Source organism: Mustela putorius, unplaced genomic scaffold (genome assembly GCF_011764305.1).
Source record: "Mustela putorius furo isolate JIRA1106 unplaced genomic scaffold, ASM1176430v1.1 tig00000056_pilon_pilon_pilon, whole genome shotgun sequence".
Lineage (NCBI taxonomy): Eukaryota > Metazoa > Chordata > Mammalia > Carnivora > Mustelidae > Mustela > Mustela putorius.
The window spans coordinates 377,289-399,885 of record NW_025421263.1 but is presented as its reverse complement, the minus strand read 5'-3'; the positions used below and the strand labels follow the sequence as shown (position 1 = coordinate 399,885).

At 35.4% G+C, this 22,597-nt stretch overlaps 1 pseudogene; it reads left to right on the top strand.

Moving 5' to 3' along the window:
- Positions 1–22,259: 22,259 nt before the first annotated feature.
- On the top strand, positions 22,260–22,378 carry LOC123394527 (annotated as a pseudogene).
- The last annotated feature ends 219 nt before the right edge of the window (positions 22,379–22,597 follow it).

The following is a 22,597-nucleotide window of genomic DNA, read 5'->3' as shown; positions in this document are numbered from 1 at the left end:
TAGTATTTTGGTGAGAATATACGCATCTGTGTTCATCAAGGGATATTGGTCTATAGCTCTCTTTTTTGATGGGATCCTTGTCTGGTTTTGGGATCAAGGTGATGCTGGCCTCATAAAATGAGTTTGTAAGTTTTCCTTCCATTTCTATTTTTTGGTACAGTTTCAGGAGAATAGGAATTAGTTCTTCTTTAAATGTTTGGTAGAATTCCCCCGGGAAGCCGTCTGGCTCTGGACTTTTGTTTGGTCGGAGATTTTTTTTTTAATAAACATATATTTTTATCCCCAGGGGTACAGGTCTGTGAATCACCAGGTTTACACACTTCACAGCATTCACCAAAGCACATACCCTCCCCAATGTCCATAATCCCACCGCCTTCTCCCAAACCCCCTCCCCCCAGCAACCCTCACTTTGTTTTGTGAGATTAAGAGTCACTTATGGTTTGTCTCCCTCCCAATCCCATCTTGTTTCATTTATTCTTCTCCTACCCACTTAAGCCCCCATGTTGCATCACCACTTCCTCATATCAGGGAGATCATATGATAGTTGTCTTTCTCTGCTTGACTTATTTCGCTAAGCATGATACGCTCTAGTTCCATCCATGTTGTCACAAATGGCAAGATTTCATTTCTTTTGATGGCTGCATAGTATTCCATTGTGTATATATACCACATCTTCTTGATCCATTCATCTGTTGATGGACATCTAGGTTCTTTCCATAGTTTGGCTATTGTGAACATTGCTGCTATAAACATTCAGGTGCACGTGCCCCTCTGAATCACTACGTTTGTATCTTTAGGGTCAATACCCAATAGTGCAATTGCTGGGTCATAGGGCAGTTCTATTTTCAATATTTTGAGGAAAAAAAATTGAGGAAGACACAAAGAAATGGAAAAATGTTCCATGCTCCTGGATTGGAAGAATAAATATTGTGAAAATGTCTATGCTACCTAAAGCAATCTACACATTTAATGCAATTCCTATCAAAGTACCATCCATCTTTTTCAAAGTAATGGAACAAATAATGCTAAAATTTATATGGAACGAGAAAAGACCTCGAATAGCTAAAGGGATATTGAAAAAGAAAGCCAACGTTGGTGGCATCACAATTCCGGACTTCAAGCTCTATTACAAACTGTCATCATCAAGACAGCATGGTACTGGCACAAAAACAGACACATGGATCAATGGAACAGAATAGAGAGCCCAGAAACAGACCCTACTCTACAGTCAACTAATCTTTGACAAAGCAGGAAAGAATGTCCAGTGGAAAAAAAGACAGCCTCTTCAATAAATGGTGCTGGGAAAATTGGCAGCCACATGCAGAAAAATGAAATTGGACCATTTCCTTACACCACACACAAAAATAGACTCAAAATGGATGACGGACCTCAATGTGCGAAAGGAATCCATCAAAATTCTTGAGGAGAACACAGGCAGCAACCTCTTCGACCTCAGCCACAGCAACATCTTCCTAGGAACATCGCCAAAGGCAAGTGAAGCAAGGGCAAAAATGAGCTATTGGGATTTCATCAAGATCAAAAGCTTTTGCACAGCAAAGGAAACAGTTAACAAAATCAAAAGACAACTGACAGAATGGGAGAAGATATTTGCAAACGACATATCGTATAAAGAACTAGTGTCCAGAATCTATAAAGAACTTAGCAAACTCAACACCCAAAGAACAAATAATCCAATCAAGAAATGGGCAGAGGACATGAACAGACATTTCTGCAAAGAAGACATCCAGATGGCCAACAGACACATGAAAAAGTGCTCCATATCACTCGGCATCAGGGAAATACAAATCAAAACCACAATGCGATAATCACCTCACACCAGTCAGAATGGCTAAAATCAACGAGTCAGGAAATGACAGATGCTGGTGAGGATGCGGAGAAAGGGGAACCCTCCTACACTGTTGGTGGGAATGCAAGCTGGTGCAGCCACTCTGGAAAACAGCATGGAGGTTCCTCAAAATGTCATAGCTTCTTGAAAGCAGAATTTTAACCCACTGAGCCACCCAGGCGCCCTTGAAAGCAGAATTTTAGATCCCATTTTCTGATTACTTCCATGTAGTACAACACTTTTCTGCTAGCAACCTTCAAAAAATACTGTTTGTTAGAGGAATTTCTTTAATAATAAATAAATAGGAATTTATTTAAATTTATAAATATATAAAATAAATAGGAATTTAATTAAATTTATTTAAATATTGCACACTGTTTGATTGTTCATAAATAAGGTGATGATATTATAGCCATTAGTTGGTAGCACTGATATATCACTTTCTTTTTACTTCTCAGTGCATTCTCTTTACACAAAATAGATATATATTTTAAAAGAATCTGAATCTGTGGCAAACTTTTAAAAAACCCTATACAGTAAAGTTTATCATTTTAAGTAATCTCAATTATCTTCCTCAATTGTGATAGTACATCCTTCTATCTAGGCCAGATATTGTATGAGGGATTTGAAGAGACATACTTTTCTAAATTTCACTTTTCTCATCTGCAAAATGCTGATCATGATCCTACAATAAAATACACTTACAATTTTTTGAGGAGAATTTATTTATCTATCTATCTATCTATCTATCTATTTAAAAATTTTATTTATTTATCAGAGAGAGTGGGCGAGAGAGCAAGCACAGGCAGACAGAATGGCAGGCAGAGGGAAGGGGAGAAGCAGGCTCCCGGCCAAGCAAACAGCCGGATTCGGCACTCGATCCCAGGACGCTGGGATCATGACCTGAGCCAAAGGCAGCTGCTTAACCAACTGAGCCACCCAGGCGTCCCTTTTGATGAAAATTTAATCTTTACAAACAATATATTTGCTGTAATGCGTGGTTCATGGAAAACATCTTATTTAATTATAAGCAACAACAGTATTAGAAATTAAGTAAATGTGTCTATAATATTTAAAGTTTTAACACATAATTCCAGTGCTTTGCCTTATTTTCTCAAATCCCTTTACCATTTTCACTGACAGAGTCATATGTACTTTTTCTACTAGTAGCCAGCTCTTTGTCTTTTGTCAGAAAGATGCCCTTGTGAATTATTTATAATAGAGATATTAGCAATAATAATAATAATAATAATAAATAGCAATGAAAATGTTTAAAAAAAAGTATTCTTAACTAATTAGGGTTCTTAGACATCAATTAGAGGAACGACCTCTGGCAAGCAAATTAATCTGCAAAACACTCCCAGAATTAACACGTCAATCAGATACAGGGTTGTCCGTAGACTGAAAGGTGAAGCAAAAGGACTAGGTTTTGAAAATAGGTAAGGACAGTGAAAAAAATGATCAAATTTTTGGGCAAAATAAATTCTTAGGTGTCCTTTCAATGGAGTCCTGGGCATTATGTAGCAGAAACTCTGGAGATTATCTCAATCCTTTGGAGTCACCCCGTTTATTAGCTTGCTATTGACAAAGTTATTTACAAACTGTAGAGCAAGAGGTTATAATGTAGAAAACTGATGGTAATGCACAAGATTCTTGTTAACAATAATGCAAGTTAATAATTTTTCATTAGAAAACATAAATTCTATAACCCAAATTATGGGCCCAGAGCACTTCTGCTGCACAACTCTGCTTATATCCCAAATTGCCATGTGAACTAGTTTTAATATCTGCTTCTCTTATTAATTTTTGAATAAAAATTCTTGACACAAGTATTTTATAATTGTGTGATAATCATGCATTTAATTTCTTGGAGAACAAAACACACTTTAGTATAACTATGTTCGCTCACAGAACCAACCTTGATAATACACTTCTATATGTTAGAAATGATATAATAAATGCAAAATATTGGGCACTCGTTTGGTATTCTTTGCCATGTTTTGCACTATCTAAAAAGAGATCAGTGAACTTGGACTGGAGTTAGTAGCCATGGAAAAAAATAAAATATTACAGAGAGGAATACTCTGTGGTCAACAACCTAAATGGGCTGGGATTCCCATCATTTGGATCCCTGTAGCTTTACAAAAGTCAATTAAATTTTTGTATCTCCGATTAAAGTTGATTCCCCATTACTTTTTCAAATATCTCCTGTAAAGTATTGTTTCCCAGAAAAAAGGGATTTTGCACATGTATCTGCCTTTGTCTCTGGTCATGATCTCAGTCAGGATCCTGGGATCGAGCCCCATATCTGGCTTCCTGCTCATTAGGGAGTATAATTCTCAGTCTCTCTCTGCAGCTACCTCCCCCTGCCCCACTCATGCTCTCTCTCTCTTAAATACATAAATACAATCTTTAATTTTTTAATTAAAAATAAGATAAATAAAATAAAATAAAAATTCTGGTCTTACTGCCCATTTAGCTCCTTTTTTTTTTTTGAGTTGTATTTAAAGCAGCATGTGAGAACATGAACTCTCAAACTTAAAAAAAAAAAGGAAAAAAATTGAGTTTTGTTAGGATTTAAAATCTTGCCTGCTAGACAAAAACGTTGGCTTTGTTAACATGTGAAAATTAGCAAAAGAGAATAAGATAGAATTCTAATAATTTTTGTAGAAATTAACAATTTCCTCCAACCCAATTACATACAGACCCATTAAGTAAATTCATTCCAATGTCCCAAACCAACCTTTTCTAATAGTAATGCATCTGTGTAAACAGGGTCAACCCAAGGAATGTATAAATATTATTATTTTTTTCCTGTCTCTTCCACAGTCACATGTGGGTATATTGGTAGCAAGCCAATTATCTATCTTATAAGACATGATATCCTAAGGAAGGGTATTCTGTCCATTTGGAATGACTGAAAATCATTGTAATTTTATCTTGGTGCAGTAACTTGAGATGGCACAGTGTGGGTTATGAATATATATTTTTTTTTACTGGGAAGAAGAGATTATAGAGATATTGGTTATCCAAGAGAGACTGACAGGTGTTGATAGTGGCCAGGTCAATATCCACTACTTTTTGCTTTAATATCAGAAAGCACTGAGGGATTGAAAACAAGGAAACTTAAAACAACATCAAATATATTATTGTCTCTTTTCTAGTTACATTGTAACCATATGACAAAGTATCAGTCTTACAAGATATCATTCTCTTTTACCTCTATCTTTCTGCCAGAAATGTGGGCTTAATAGTGAGAACTCCAACAGCAATTTTTGCAACCGTGAATAAAAAGCCATGAAAACCTCTAAGATAGTTCACTTGAGTTTCTTAAGACGCTGAACCAACACCAGAAAACACTCTCTGTAGTCTTCTTGTTAAATGAAAAAAATATGGTTAAACCGCTTTTGACAGTCTACTACATAAAGCAAAATGTAAATCTTAATTGAAATATGTTCTCTCAGCTGTGCTTAAGTAACTGAGTCCTGAGCTTTTCAGGTTTTCAGTCTGAAAGAGTACGCCTCTGGTGCTCTGAAAGGGAAGAGAAAGGACACCCTGTTCTCCATATAAATTAAAGAAGAGAAATCTGTGCATTTAAGTGGGCCATATAAAATTTATCAAGCAATTATCTCCTAACTCCTTCCTATCCAAATTACCTGATATGCTCTCCCTACTCCTTTATTCCACGTTACTGCCTTTTCCAGGATTCTGTCTCACATCACAACATGTCTTCTGTTATTTCCTTCTTGCAAGCTAGTTTTGTTTTCTCCATCTAAAAAAGTCAACAATCATTGTGTATTTCAATTCCCACTTTCCTCAAAGGCATTGATTCTTCTTATCTATTACTCTTTTCTCATACTCAGTGTCTTTGTCTTTATGGGGTTTGTACTTTGCTTTTCCCCATCCTTTACTGCCATTATATAATCAAATCTAATAACTTCTTAGAGAAAGTTAAAAATTCCTGCATAGCCACACGTGAACACAAAGTCACTGATTTTTAGCAAACCTATAAGATAGTCAGACATCCATTCAATTTCTTTTTTTTTTAAGATTTTTTTTTAATTTATTTGACCGAGAGAGATGACAGCAGGTAGAGAGGCAGGCAGAGAGAGAGAGGAGGAAGCAGGCTCCCTGCTGAGCAGAGAGCCCGATTTGGGGCTCGATCCCAGGACCCTGGGATCATGACCTGAGCGGAAGACAGCGGCTTAACCCACTGAGCCACCCAGGCGTCCCTCCATTCAATTTCTTAACTGAGTCTCAAATGCATCCTGAGTTCTAACCTAAACCTAAGTTCTACTTCTTACACGTTGTTATATGACCAAATTCTTTCAGTTCAGTATTTTGTAACATTTAAATATTAATCAATTGATGCTTTGCCTTTGAATTTCTATGAAAATAAATTGAATACAGTAGATCTATTGTTATATTTATAGATTTATAATCAAAGTTTCATCAGTTGAAGTTTTTGGAAATTTCAGATATAGTGATTAACCTAAAATGATACTGCCTCAAATACCTCTGATATCAAGGCCCAACACCTGATTATAGCCACACCTATGGTGGATAGTTCCATGGGAAATCACAGTTACTTAACACTGATAGCATCTCATGTTCTCTGTCTCATTTTAGAATGTCTCCAACACAACCGAAAAGTGTAGGAGAGTTAATGTCCTCTGAGGACAGCTCTCAGTGAAGGGGAAATAAGAACCATAGATAAAATTGTCAGTTTTCAGGTCTTCATGAGGACAACTTAAAGAAGTTTCTCAGGACCTTGCAGTAAAAGCAAGCCTTCATTTTCTATCCACAACAATTATATCAACAGTGTACCTTTTTGACAAAGTTGCTTCTTCACTGTATCACTTTCCCATTCTTTTCTACCTTGGATAATCTCCCAGATAAACCAACAGTACTCAAATCCTTTGTCCTACTCTTTGCTCTCAGGATAAATGGAGCCAAAAGACAGATTAATATCAAGTTCTGAATGGGATCTTAGAGCTATTTCTGTCCAGATTTTCATAAACATAGGGACCTTTGAATTATCAGGCTATAAATAAGTTCCAAATGGAGGGGGCAAAAGCAAAAGGTAGAAATTTTTATGTTTGATTTTTAATCATGATTAATTGACTTTATTGATTATTAAAAATATTAACATTATAAAAGTGTGGATCTTTGTAAAACAATGTCATAATATAAGAAATAAGTTGCATAGTCCTTTTGAGAATATTAAACCAAGTGTTCAGGTGCCATCTAATTTCTTGTTTAATCCAGAACTTTGGTGTGCATTATCTTTTTTTTTTTATAAACATGTATTTTTATCCCCAGGGGTACAGGTCTGTGAATCGCCAGGTTTACACACTTCACAGCACTCACCAAAGGTGTGCATTATCTTGAGGAATAGGATTTTGACGTCCGGACAGACTAACAGAAAACTGATCCAAATGTGTGTGTTTATATTTCTGCTTTTGTTGTAAAAATCAAAGTGTGATTGCTGGTTTAAAATGGTAAAACTAATAATGTTCATGGACTCTATTATAAATTTTCTAATTGTATGGGAAGAATCCAAGAAACATATAATTAGTTGATTTGCAAATCCTCAAAGAGCTACAGGATCAGGTAGTGGTACGTTCTGATTCAACAGCATCATAATGCAGCATTTTATATGTGTGGCTAATGGATATTTTCATGAATGTTTGCTAGCTAGTCAGCCAATACAGAGAAATATTAGGTAGGGTAATTACTCACAGTTGTGTTTAATAAAATGAGAGAAAATGATCAAATGACACTAATAATACTAATCCTATAGCAGGCTAAATAATTCAATGATAATTACAAGTATTAATCTAGCATTCTTCCCTGATTATGAATCTTCTCTCCTTTATCATAATGGGAGTAGCAGATTGTCTGCAATGAATTGTGAAAAGCCAGCAGTGTCTTTGGCAGTGAAGTCCTCCCATCAATTTTGATAGGTTAAAATGATTTTGGTTGGTCTTGAGTAAATGTGTCAATTTTTTTTTCTGTGTGTGTCATAAAAGGAAGAAGCAATAGTAAATTCTTGCTGTTATTCCATGGAGCCAATAAAATCATACTGCCAACAAGAGGCTGTTGACACCGTAAGTGTAGTTAACTGTCTTGAAATACTAGGCCTGGAAATAAAATTCCAATATTTCACATAACTTCTTTTTTTTAAAGAACAAACAAAACAAAACAACTATACTGCTTACATTTAGGGCCCTGCTGTTGTGTAACTATTTTTGAACATGTCTACTGTAAATGTATATATATATTTTTTTTTCTGTGCAATAAATTCATTTAGAGATAAATTTGGATTGCAGATTATTTTGGGGGAAGCATGGTATTTGTGGCTAGTTTTACAAGTTAAAAGGACTAAAAGAAAGAAGAAAAACATTTTTATTACAGCATATTTACATCTGTCCAAAGTACTTATTTATTATATCACTGACTAATGTATAATACTGTGCACAAAGAAAGAAGTTAAATGAGTTATAATTCGGTCAAAGTATAGCTGGCCATTTTAAAACTTACCACTGAATCTTTCTGGTATGAAATGTGATATCTGGCAATCTGGTCCAGTTCATTACATTAGGTCATTTATATGTTCTTATTACCATTTTGATAGCATAGCACATTTTATAACCCAGACATTTTACAATGGAGCTATGATGCATATATTTTCAAAAGTATAGACATACATGAAGCTATGAGGTCAAATAAGATGAATGTCCATAGTACCATATAGACTCAACAAATAAAAGTATCCAAGGCTCTGAGTGAGATTTATGAATATTGTATAAGATTAGGCCAGCATGTGGTTTTGATATAAATAATCTGTTCTTAAATTAGAATTACAACCGTTGAGTACAGTGTTGAAAATGGCAGATAGATTTTAGCTCCCTTTGCTCACTAAGGAAAATGGAAAAATGCTTAGTTTGGTCATGTTTTCACTTAACTTCTGAAAAATCTTACATTTGAGAGAACCCTTTTGAAATAAGAATCCTTAAAGATATAACCCCTTTGGCACAAGTTTTCAAGAAACTTGTTTGATGTTGTAGACAATTATATGGCACATGTACTGTTCTAGATGTTTCATGCCAATAATATGTAAGCCATACCAAGTCTACATATTCATATAGAGAAGTTCCTCAGCTTACAAGGGGGCTATATACAGAGAAACACATAAAAAATTGAAAATGCATTTAATACCGCTTAACTATCAAATATCATAGCTTACCTTAACCTTATTTAAAAATACTCAAAACACTTACATTTGCCTGCATTTGGGCAAAATCATCTTAAGCAAAGCCTATTTTATAACAAAGTATCAAATATCACATGCCATTTATTAAATATTACACTAAAAAAAGAAGAATGGTTATATATAGAATGGTTGTAAGAATATCAGGTGTTCACCCTTGTAATCTTCTAGCTGACTGGGAGCTGTGGCTCACTGCCCCTGCCCAGCATCACAAGACGGCACCATACCACATGTCACTGGCCCTTTTTATAAAGACCCAAATTCAAAATTGAAAGTACAGTTTCTACTGAATCACTTTCACTCTCACATCATTGCAAAATAGATCATAAGTTGAATCATTGTAAATCAGGAGCCATCTTATTTGAAAGTTAAATCACAGTCACCCATATAAACACAAAAAAAGGCCTTCAGGGAGTCAAGATGGCGAAGTAGCAAGCTGAGACTGCTTCAGCTAGCCGGAGATCAGCTAGATAGCTTATCTAAAGATTGCAAACACCTGAAAATCCATCGGCAGATCGAAGAGAAGAAGAACAGCAATTCTGGAAACAGAAAAACAACCACTTTCTGAAAGGTAGGACTGGCGGAGAAGTGAATCCAAAGCGACGGGAAGATAGACCCCGGGGGGAGGGGCCGGCTCCCGGCAAGCGGCGGAGCAACCGCGCACAAAATCAGGACTTTTAAAAGTCTGTTCCACTGAGGGACATCGCTCCAGAGGCTAAACTGGGGCGAAGCCCACGCGGGGTCAGCGTGGCCTCAGGTCCCGCAGGGTCACAGAAGGATCGGGGGTGTCTGAGTGTCGCAGAGCTTGCGGGTATTGGAACGGGAAAGCCGGCTACAGAGACAGAGCTGACAGTAAGCTCGCAGCTCCGTGTTACCTTGAACCGGTCGCAGGCTCGGTGAGCTCGGAGCGCGGCCGGAGGTCAGGCAGCCGGGAGTAACTGGGCGCGGTTCTCTGAGGGCGCACTGAGGAGTGGGGCCCTGGGCTCTCGGCTCCTCCGGGCCAGAGAACAGGAGGCCGCCATTTGTATTCCTGTCCTCTGGAACTCTACGGAAAGCGCTCAGGGAACAAAAGCTCCTGAAAGCAAACCGGAGCGGATTACTCACCCCGGCCCCGGGTAAGGGCGGTGCAATTCCGGCTGGGGCAAAGACACTTGAGAATCACTACAACAGGCCCCTCCCCCAGAAGATCAACAAGAAATCCAGCCGAGACCAAGTTCACCTACCAAGGAGTGCGGTTTCAATACCAAGGAGAGCAGCAGAATTCCAGAGGAGGAGAAAGCCAAGCACGGAACTCATGGCTTTTTTCCTGTGATTTTTTTTAGTCTTGCAGTTAATTTAATTTTTTCTTTTTCATTTTTTTTTTCTCGCCTTCGGGTAAATTTTTTTTTAACTGTTACCTTTTTCTTTTTTTAACGATTTTTTACTAGTTTATCTAATATATATATATTTTTTTACATTTTTCTTAGGTGTTTTCTTTTTTAAAAAATTCTTTTCTTTTCTTTTCTTTTTTTTTCTTTTTCTTTTCTTTTTGTTTTTTTTTTCTTTCTTCCTTTTTGAACCTCTTTTTATCCCCTTTCTCCCCACTCACGATTTTGGATCTCTTCTAATTTGGTTAAAGCATATTTTCCTGGGGTTGTTGCCACCCTTTTAGTATTTTACTTGCCCCTTCATTTACTCTTATCTGGACAAAATGACAAGACGTAAAAATTCAACACAAAAAAAAGAACAAGAGGCAGTACCGAAGGCTAGGGACCTAATCAATACAGACATCGGTAATATGTCAGATCTAGAGTTCAGAATGACAATTCTCAAGGTTCTAGCCGGGCTCGAAAAAGGCATGGAAGATATTAGAGAAACCCTCTCGAGAGATATAAAAGCCCTTTCTGGAGAAATAAAAGAACTAAAATCTAACCAAGGTGAAATCAAAAAAGCTATTAATGAGGTGCAATAAAAAATGGAGGCTCTCACTGCTAGGATAAATGAGGCAGAAGAAAGAATTAGTGATATAGAAGACCAAATGACAGAGAATAAAGAAGCTGAGCAAAAGAGGGACAAACAGCTACTGGACCACGAGGGGAGAATTCGAGAGATAAGTGACACCATAAGACGAAACAACATTAGAATAATTGGGATTCCAGAAGAAGAAGAAAGTGTGAGGGGAGCAGAAGGTATACTGGAGAGAATTATTGGGGAGAATTTCCCCAATATGGCAAAGGGAAGGAGCATCAAAATTCAGGAGGTTCAGAGAATGCCCCTCAAAATCAATAAGAATAGGCCCACACCCCGTCACCTAATAGTAAAATTTACAAGTCTCAATGACAAAGAGAAAATCCTGAAAGCAGCCCGGGAAAAGAAGTCTGTAACATACAATGGTAAAAATATTAGATTGGCAGCTGACTTATCCACAGAGACCTGGCAGGCCAGAAAGAGCTGGCATGATATTTTCAGAGCACTAAACGAGAAAAACATGCAGCCAAGAATACTATATCCAGCTAGGCTATCATTGAAAATAGAAGGAGAGATTAAAAGCTTCCAGGACAAACAAGAACTGAAAGAATTTGCAAATACCAAACCAGCTCTACAGGAAATATTGAAAGGGGTCCTCTAAGCAAAGAGAGAGCCTACAAGTGGTAGATCAGAAAGGAACAGAGACCATATACAGTAACAGTCACCTTACAGGCAATACAATGGCACTAAATTCATATCTCTCAATAGTTACCCTGAATGTGAATGGGCTAAATGCCCCTGTCAAAAGACACAGGGTATCAGAATGGATAAAAAAACAAAACCCATCTATATGTTGCCTCCAAGAAACACATTTTAAGCCCGAAGACACCTCCAGATTTAAAGTGAGGGGGTGGAAAAGAATTTACCATGCTAATGGACATCAGAAGAAAGCAGGAGTGGCAATCCTTATATCAGATCAATTAGATTTTAAGCCAAAGACTATAATAAGAGATGAGGAAGAACACTATATCATACTCAAAGGGTCTGTCCAACAAGAAGATTTAACAATTTTAAATATCTATGCCCCCAACGTGGGAGCAGCCAACTATATAAACCAATTAATAACAAAATCAAAGAAACACATCAACAATAATACAATAACAGTAGGGGACTTTAACACTCCCCTCACTGAAATGGACAGATCTTCCAAGCAAAAGATCAGTAAGGAAATAAAGGCTTTAAACGACACACTGGACCGGATGGACATCACAGATATATTCAGAACATTTCATCCCAAAGCAACAGAATACACATTCTTCTCTAGTGCACATGGAACATTCTCCAGAATAGATCACATCCTCGGTCCTAAATCAGGACTCAACTGGTATCAAAAGATTGGGATCATTCCCTGCATATTTTCAGACCACAATGCTCTAAAGCTAGAACTCAACCACAAAAGGAAGTTGGGAACGAACCCAAATACATGGAGACTAAACAGTATCCTTCTAAAGAATGAATGGGTCAACCGGGAAATTAAAGAAGAATTGAAAAAAATCATGGAAACAAATGATAATGAAAATACAACGGTTCAAAATCTGTGGGACACAACAAAGGCAGTTCTGAGAGGAAAATATATAGCGGTACAAGCCTTTCTCAAGAAACAAGAAAGGTCTCAGGTACACAACCTAACCCTACACCTAAAGGAGCTGGAGAAAGAACAAGAAAGAAACCCTAAGCCCAGCAGGAGAAGAGAAATCATAAAGATCAGAGCAGAAATCAATGAAATAGAAACCAAAAAAACAATAGAACAAATCAACGAAACTAGGAGCTGGTTCTTTGAAAGAATTAATAAAATTGATAAACCCCTGGCCCGACTTATCAAAAAGAAAAGAGAAAGGACCCAAATAAATAAAATCATGAATGAAAGAGGAGAGATCACAACTAACACCAAAGAAATACAAACTATTATAAGAACATACTATGAGCAACTCTACGGCAATAAATTTGACAATCTGGAAGAAATGGATGCATTCCTAGAAACATATAAACTACCACAACTGAACCAGGAAGAAATAGAAAGCCTAAACAGACCCATAACCAGTAAAGAGATTGAAACAGTCATTAAAAATCTCCAAACAAACAAAAGCCCAGGGCCAGACGGCTTCCCGGGGGAATTCTACCAAACATTTAAAGAAGAACTAATTCCTATTCTCCTGAAACTGTTCCAAAAAATAGAAATGGAAGGAAAACTTCCAAACTCATTTTATGAGGCCAGCATCACCTTGATCCCAAAACCAGACAAGGATCCCACCAAAAAAGAGAGCTATAGACCGATATCCTTGATGAACACAGATGCGAAAATACTCAACAAAATACTAGCCAATAGGATTCAACAGTACATTAAAAAGATTATTCACCACGACCAAGTGGGATTTATTCCAGGGCTGCAAGGTTGGTTCAACACCCGCAATACAGTCAATGTGATACAACACATCAATAAAAGAAAGAACAAGAACCATATGATACTCTCAATAGATGCTGAAAAAGCATTTGACAAAGTACAACATCCCTTCCTGATCAAAACTCTTCAAAGTGTAGGGATAGAGGGCACATACCTCAATATCATCAAAGCCATCTATGAAAAACCCACCGCAAATATCATTCTCAATGGAGAAAAACTGAAAGCTTTTCCGCTAAGGTCAGGAACACGGCAGGGATGTCCATTATCACCACTGCTATTCAACATCGTACTAGAGGTCCTAGCCTCAGCAATCAGACAACAAAAGGAAATTAAAGGCATCCAAATCGGCAAAGAAGAAGTCAAATTATCACTCTTCGCAGATGATATGATACTATATGTGGAAAACCCAAAAGACTCCACTCCAAAACTGCTAGAACTTATATAGGAATTCAGTAAAGTGTCAGGATATAAAATCAATGCACAGAAATCAGTTGCATTTCTCTACACCAACAGCAAGACAGAAGAAAGAGATATTAAGGAGTCAATCCCATTTACAATTGCATCCAAAACCATAAGATACCAAGGAATAAACCTAACCAAAGAGACACAGAATCTATACTCAGAAAACTATAAAGTACTCATGAAAGAAATTGAGGAAGACACAAAGAAATGGAAAAATGTTCCATGCTCCTGGATTGGAAGAATAAATATTGTGAAAATGTCTATGCTACCTAAAGCAATCTACACATTTAATGCAATTCCTATCAAAGTACCATCCATCTTTTTCAAAGAAATGGAACAAATAATTCTAAAATTTATATGGAACAAGAAAAGACCTCGAATAGCTAAAGGGATATTGAAAAAGAAAGCCAACGTTGGTGGCATCACAATTCCGGACTTCAGGCTCTATTACAAAGCTGTCATCATCAAGACAGCATGGTACTGGCACAAAAACAGACCCATAGATCAATGGAACAGAATAGAGAGCCCAGAAATAGACTCTCAAATCTTTGATCAACTAATCTTCGACAAAGCAGGAAAGAATGTCAATGGAAAAAAGACAGCCTCTTCAATAAATGGTGCTGGGAAAATTGGACAGCCACATGCAGAAAAATGAAATTGGACCATTTCCTCACACCACACACAAAAATAGACTCAAAATGGATGAAGGACCTCAATGTACGAAAGAAATCCATCCAAATCCTTGAGGAGAACACGGACAGCAACCTCTTCGACCTCTGCCGCAGCAACATCTTCCTAGGAACAACGCAAAAGGCAAGGGAAGCAAGGGAAAAAATGAACTACTGGGATTTCATCAAGATCAAAAGCTTTTGCACAGCAAAGGAAACAGTTAACAAAATCAAAAGACAACTGACAGAATGGGAGAAGATATTTGCAAACGACATATCAGATAAAGGACTAGTGTCCAGAATCTATAAAGAACTTAGCAAACTCAACACCCAAAGAACAAATAATCCAATCAAGAAATGGGCAGAGGACATGAACAGACATTTCTGCAAAGAAGACATCCAGATGGCCAACAGACACATGAAAAAGTGCTCCATATCACTCGGCATCAGGGAAATACAAATCAAAACCACAATGAGATATCACCTCACACCAGTCAGAATGGCTAAAATCAACAAGTCAGGAAATGACAGATGCTGGCGAGGATGCGGAGAAAGGGGAACCCTCCTACACTGTTGGTGGGAATGCAAGCTGGTGCAGCCACTCTGGAAAACAGCATGGAGGTTCCTCAAAATGTTGAAAATAGAACTGCCCTATGACCCAGCAATTGAACTATTGGGTATTTACCCTAAAGATACAAATGTAGTGATCCAAAGGGGCACATGCACCCGAATGTTTATAGCAGCAATGTCCATAATAGCCAAACTATGGAAAGAACCTAGATGTCCATCAACAGATGAATGGATCAAGAAGATGTGGTATATATACACAATGGAATACTATGCAGCCATCAAAAGAAATGAAATCTTGCCATTTGCAACAACATGGATGGAACTAGAGCATATCATGCTTAGCGAAATAAGTCAAGCAGAGAAAGACAACTATCATATGATCTCCCTGATATGAGGAAGTGGTGATGCAACATGGAGGCTTAAGTGGGTAGAAGAAGAATAAATGAAACAAGATGGGATTGGGAGGGAGACAAACCATAAGTGACTCTTAATCTCACAAAACAAACTGAGGGTTGCCGGGGGGAGGGGGTTTGGGAGAAGGGGGTGGGATTATGGACATTGGGGAGGGTATGTGATTTGGTGAGTGCTGTGAAGTGTGTAAACCTGGTGATTCACAGACCTGTACCCCTGGGGATAAAAATATATGTTTATAAAAAATAAAAAATTTATATGAAAAAAAAAGAGAGAAAAAATCGTACTGGTTTTTCTTTAATAGTGATGCATATTTGAACTAAATAAGCACATTTTAAAAAGAGCAGTGATTGAGAAGAGGTTTTGTAACTGAGTGGTCCGAAAGGGCCTCCCTGAAAAAGTCTGTTTTGAACAGATTTCTGAATAATATCAGCTAGGCAGCTGCGTAAAAATCTCAGGGATGGGTGATTTTTCCAGTCAAAAAACTGTAAAGGCTCCAAAGTCACAATACAGCTGTAAGTTTCTCTAATGAAGTAACTTCTGACAAAGAATGCGAAGAAATAACTAACCCAGGTTTTAAAGAAAAGGGACAGACTTTCTATGGAATTAATATTTAATTAAAGCTCTAAAGGACAAAAATACAATAGAGCAAAATTCTGGTGACACTGATATACCTAATGAAAGTTCATAAACAAGGTGTGGGTAGCAAAGAGTGTGTGGGAATGTTGGTAAGAACAGTGGGGAAGAGTCATCCCTGAACATGTTCTTAAATGAAGCAATTCTTGTGTTGTTTTAAAGGGTAAATTGGAGTTTGCCTAAGTGATTAGAGAAGGATGCCTCGGCTTATGGAAGTTCAAAGCCATAAAGATGTGATAAACTACTGCAGATATTTTCATGTATATTTGTTGTTGCTTCTAGTAATGGTGATCTAAAAACTCCTACTTAAGACAACTTAAAAATCCAGATAAAATAGCTTTTAAAGTTAAAAATATCAGAATGATTATAAAAATAAGTGAGGGATTACTGGGCCAAAATACGAAACACAATGAGAGTCTAGAGATATATGCCCTGAAGCCATTTTAGGTATGAGAGCATTTGAAACTGCTAAAACACACTGAGCTGTGTTTTAGTAGACACTTGATAATAGAGAAACAAAATTCAAAATCCAGCAGCAATCAAATTTGAAAACTTTGGTACAACCCAAATTTAAGTTGAGATCCCCAAAGCACAAGGAGAAGCAGAAATAAGACTAGAGCCTACCTTGCCTTCTGTGTAAACTGAGAAAGTCAATCACTGAATTTGGAGTATGATTGTCTTGTAGAGTCTCAGATATAAGAGAAAATCCTGCCAAGGAGGACCATACCATTATTATAGCTCTTAATTATCCCTACTCAATAAGAATTTCAAATATAATGTCTTGAACATAGCAAAATGTAACAAAGCACACAAACAAAAACCATTAACAAGATTTGATAGACAAAATGGGATTAAGTATGATGTTAAAATGATCAATAAAGATTGTAAAATGGCCTGATTACTCTGCTCAAAGAAATGAGAGAGGAAGCAAATTGAACAAAAAAACTAAAAACTAAAAATGATATTGAGAAAGATTTTATAAATGAATTAAATGGATACTCTAGAACTTTAAAGATATGACAGCTAATTTAAGATACCACAGGGGTGCCTGGGTGGCTCACTTAATTAAACCTCCAATTCTTTTTCCTTTTTTTTTTAACACCTTAATTTTATTTTATTTCTTTCATTTTGGCTCAGGTCATGATCTCAGGGTTGTGAAATAGAGCCCATTGTTGGGCTCTGTGCTGAGCCTGGAGCCTGCTTAAAATTCTTTTCCCTTCTTTTTCTATCCCTCCCTGCGCTCTCACTCGCTCGCTCTCTCTTGCTTGCAAATAAATAGATAGATAGATAGATAGATAGATAATAGACAAAGCAAAATAAAAGCAGATTATGAAAATAAATATAAAGTTTTTGAAATGAAAACAAGTTCAAAATAAAATAGAGAAGACCTACACAGCTAAAAGTTCATTCAGAAAATCTACTCTTAAAGAAGTCAGTATGACACAATGTTAAGATCTCAAAAGATTGGAGCATGTACTTTAGAGAAAGGGTAATCCAAGTGGCCACTCATATGTAAAAACTGTTTATCTTTATTATGAATCTGGAATTAAATTAAATTAAATTAAATTAAATTAAAAATGACTTAAAACCTAGAATGGCATACTATTACACACTTACCATATTGGGAAACAGTAAAAATGTCTTGCAAGAATGTGAAAGAATGACTGTGCCCATAATAAAAACATTTGTGGTACATTGGACAATATTTAGAAAACTTAAAAATTAAAGAAAATTTGGTCCATTCCTAGAAATACAACATTGAACTAAACGAATATTTTCACCAGGATATGAAAATAGATTATTATAGTTATTTCATTCATAACGGCAGATCAGCAGTGGTATATATGCACAATGTTACATTAAATAAGAGAGAATATTAACAAACTGGGAGAAGGGGCTAGGTTGTTATCATAAACAGATCTTCTATGGTGCTGATTATGTTCTATTTCTCAAAATCTTTAAGTTAAAAAAATTTCAAATTTATATCTAAATAGATAGATAGATAGATAGATAGATAGATGATAGATAGACAGATATCCCAGAAGCTGCAATGCTAGGCTAAGACCAGGCTTTAAAGGGCTCTTCTATATTCTACTAAATACTTTAAACCATTCATTATATCATAGCTCAGTGTTCAAATCTCCATTTGTTTCCTCAGTTTTCTAATATTTATCTTAAGGTGACCTGATCCACACTTTTGATCACCTTTGTTTAAATATTTCTATTTTAACAAAGTCCTTTTTAATACGCAGAGACTAAAACTTAGAAAAATACTCTGATTTTTATCTCACTAGAGTGGAAAATATATGGCTTCCCATTAACTAATGATATCCATGTCTACATTAGCTCCATGACATTTTTAATTCTTGGGAGCTTTTGGTTAAATGAATTTTTTTAAGCTTCCTTTAAATGAAACTTTAAGCCATCACCACATGAATAAAATTAAGGAACTAAATGAAAACAAGCCAAGTATTTACAGAGTAATAGAATGTGCAGTGGAAAGAGTACAATTCTGAAATCATAAAGCCTAGATTAGTGTGATGCATCTTTACTAGCCATGTAATCATAAACCAGTTATCTAAATGTGTTAGCCTCAGTTTTTTCACCCATGAAATGGTGATGATAATACTTATTATGCAGAGTTGTTGTGTGGATGTAATGAAGCATGGAGCATGAGAGTCTCATATTCCATGCTAAAATGATAGCTATTTTTATACTTATAATAATTCTAATAATAGTAATTAAATTGTTCAAAATGATAATATTCATTTATATTGAGGCATTGTATTGACTATTCATAGACACATTTACCAAAATAATTTTCGTTTTACTTTACCCCCTCTGAGGATATATATTCCTTAATTCAATATGAATCTCATTATGAATAATAATTATCATGATAAATATGCTGATTTTTCTTCTATTTATTTTTAGGGAAGTATCCTTTACTGTTGAACATAAAGAAACTTAAGCAACTCTGTCTTATTCAAAATTTGCATGCTGCTTTCTTTTAAAACTAGATTATAGAGTTGTATGAAATAAATTCATGCAGTTAAGACATTTATATTTGGAAAACTGGGTGGTCAGTTTAGTATTTCAAAAGAAGATTTTAAATTTAAACCTTAAAACTGAGCTCTTTCAGTCTTATTTATAGACGATCCTTCATGCTTCATAAGTATTCCTTCATTGTAAACTAACTAATAGTGTTTGTCACAGTGTATATAACTAAAATGGATTTTGTATTCTATTATTTCAGAGTTAGTTGCAGTTTCTACTTCCTTACTTCCTTTTTTGAAAAATAGTTTAATTCTACAAAAAGTTTTTTCAAGCTTTATTGAAAAATAATTGACATATTATAATTTGTAAATTTAAGAAATGATTTCTTATAACACTGCAAACTTTTAACATTGTGTAAATTTTGTACAATTTGATAAATTGGTATACATCTGTATTGCAATATAATCTACATAAAAATGTTAATACATCTACTATCTCATATAGTTGCCTCTGTTTTTTATGCATGTATGATAAGGAATTTTAAGATCTACTCTCTTAGCAACTTTTATGTATATAGTACAGTAGAGATAAACTTCAGAGGTCTTGTGGGTTTTGTTCTAGACCGCCTCAATAAAGTGATTATCTCAATAAACTAAGTCAAATTATTATTATTTTTTTTGGTTTCCCAGTGCAAATAAAAAATTATGTTTCCCAGTGCATATAAAAAATAAACACTATACTGTACTGTTCAAAAGCATTATGTCTTTAAAGAAAAACAATGTATATACCTTAAGTAAACTAGTTCTGAGTATTCAGTGGGTCATAATTACTGATCACAGATCACCATAACAAATACAATAATAATGAAAAAACTTGAAATATTGCAAGAATTACCAACATGTGACAGAGAGACACAAAATGAACAAATGTTGTTACAAAAATGGTGGCAGCAGACCTATTTTATACAAGATTGCTATAAACTTTCAACTTGTAAGAATGTGATATATGCAAAATTTAATAAATGGAAGCACAATAAAAAAGGTATGTATATATTATTAACTATGATCATCATGCTGTACATTAGATTCCCAGAACTTTTTCATATTATAGTTGCAAGTTTGTACCCTTTGACCACCTTATTCCACCCCAGGTTCACCCCTTGTCAACTCAACTCTAAGTTTCCATTAGTTTGCTTTTTCTTCAGATTCTGTATGTAAGGGATATCATAATACATAAATTAAAAAATATATAAAATCTTTGAAATATTTCACTTAGTATAATACCTTCAAGATCCATCCATGGTATTGTAAATGGCAGTAATTCTTAATTTCTCATGGTTAAGTAGTATTCCATAGTATATATTTACCATACTTATTTTATTCATTCATCCATTAATGGATACTGAAGTTATTTCCATCTCTTGCTTAGAGTTAATAATTTTATAATGAACATAAGAGTGCAGATATGTCTTCGAATAGTGACTTCGTTTCCTTTAGATATATACCTAGAAGTGAGATTACTGAATCATATGGTAATTTTACTTTTAATAATATGAATAGTCTCCATACTGTTTTCCATACAAATTTATATACCTATCACAGTGCATAAGTTCCCCATTTTCGCCAATATTTACCAAAATTTGTTAGTTTTAATTTTTTGGTAGTATATATTCTAATAGGTAGTAATATCTTGTTGTGTTTTTCAGAGGTAAACAACAACAACAACAACATAATGACTTTGCCCTGAGTTTTACGTTGAGCACTTTGTAATGCTCCTGTTGGTCATTTATATAACTTTTTTGAAAAAAAAGTCTATTGAGATCCTTTTGCTATTTTTTTAATTATATATTTTTTTCTATTTGTATCTGTTGGTTATTAACCTCTTTTCAGGTATAAGATTTGTAAGTATTTTCTTCCATTCTGTGGATTGTGTTTTCATTCCCTTTTTTTTTTTTTTTTTTTTGGCAATGCAGAAACTTTAGTTTGATGTAATACCATTTATTTATTTTTGCTTCTTTTGCTTGTGATTTTGGCCTGGCATCCAAAAAACTATTGGCAAGACCAATGTCAAGGAGAATTTTTCCTATGTTTTCCTTTAGGAAATTTACTTTCATGCATCACATTTAAGTCTTTAATCTATTTCAAGTTAAGATTTATGAGTGATATAAGGTTCCAGTTTCATGCTGGTTTATGTGACTATTCAGTTTTAAATATCATTTATTGAGCAGACTATCTTTACCCATTATATATGTTGGCCCCTGTCAAATATTAGGTGACTGTATGAAAGGATTTATTTCTGGACTCTCAATTCTGTTCTACTTGTTTATTGGTCTATTTTTATGCCAGTATACTTTATTGTTTTGAGCACGAGGGATTTGTAGTATAGTTTCAAATCAAGAAGTGTAATTTCGCTTCTTCATTCCTTCTCAGAACTGTTTTAATTATTTGTTGTCTTTTATGGTCTCATATAAATTTTAGGATTCTTTACTTACTTCTGTAAAAAAAAAAATTGGATTTTTGAAAAAGATTATTTATTTATTTATTTGACAGAGAGAGATGACAAGCAGACAGAGAGGCAGGCAGACAGAGAAGAGGTAGCAGCTTCCTGCTGAGCTGAGAGCCTGATGCAGGGCTCGATCCCAGGACCCTGGGATCATGACCTGAGCCGAAGGCAGTGGCTTAAACCACTGAGACACCCAGGCGCCCCTAACATTGGATTTTTGATAGGAATTGAATTTACAGATGGTTTTCGGTAGTATGGACATTTTAACAATGTTAATTCTTACCATTCATAAATATGAGCTATCTTTCCATTTATGTCTCCTTCAATTTCTTTATCAATGTCATAGTTTATGGGGTACAGATCTTTCATCTACTTAGTTAAATCTTTTCCTAAGTATTTTTTTATTTTTGATGCTATTGTGAATTAGATTGTTCTCTTTATTTTCTCAGATAGTTCATCATTAGAGTGTTAAAATGCTCCTGTCTTGTGCTTACTTTGGCAGCACATATACTAAAATTGGAATGATGCAGAGAAGATTAGCGTGATCACTGAGCAAGGATGACATGAAAAACTATTTAAAAAAAACGAAACAAAACAAAATTCTTGTCTTTTATATATTGATCTTGTATTTGGAAGCTTTATTAAATTTGTTTATTCAAAATTTTTTGTGAAGTTTTTAGGATTTTGTTACATGTAAGTTCATGTTATCCAAAAAAAGAAAATTTTACTTCTTCCTTTTTTTTTGGAGTCTTTTATTTCTTTGTGTTCCTTGTTTCTCTGGCTAGGACATCCAGTACTATGTCAAATGAGAGTAGTGAAAGTGG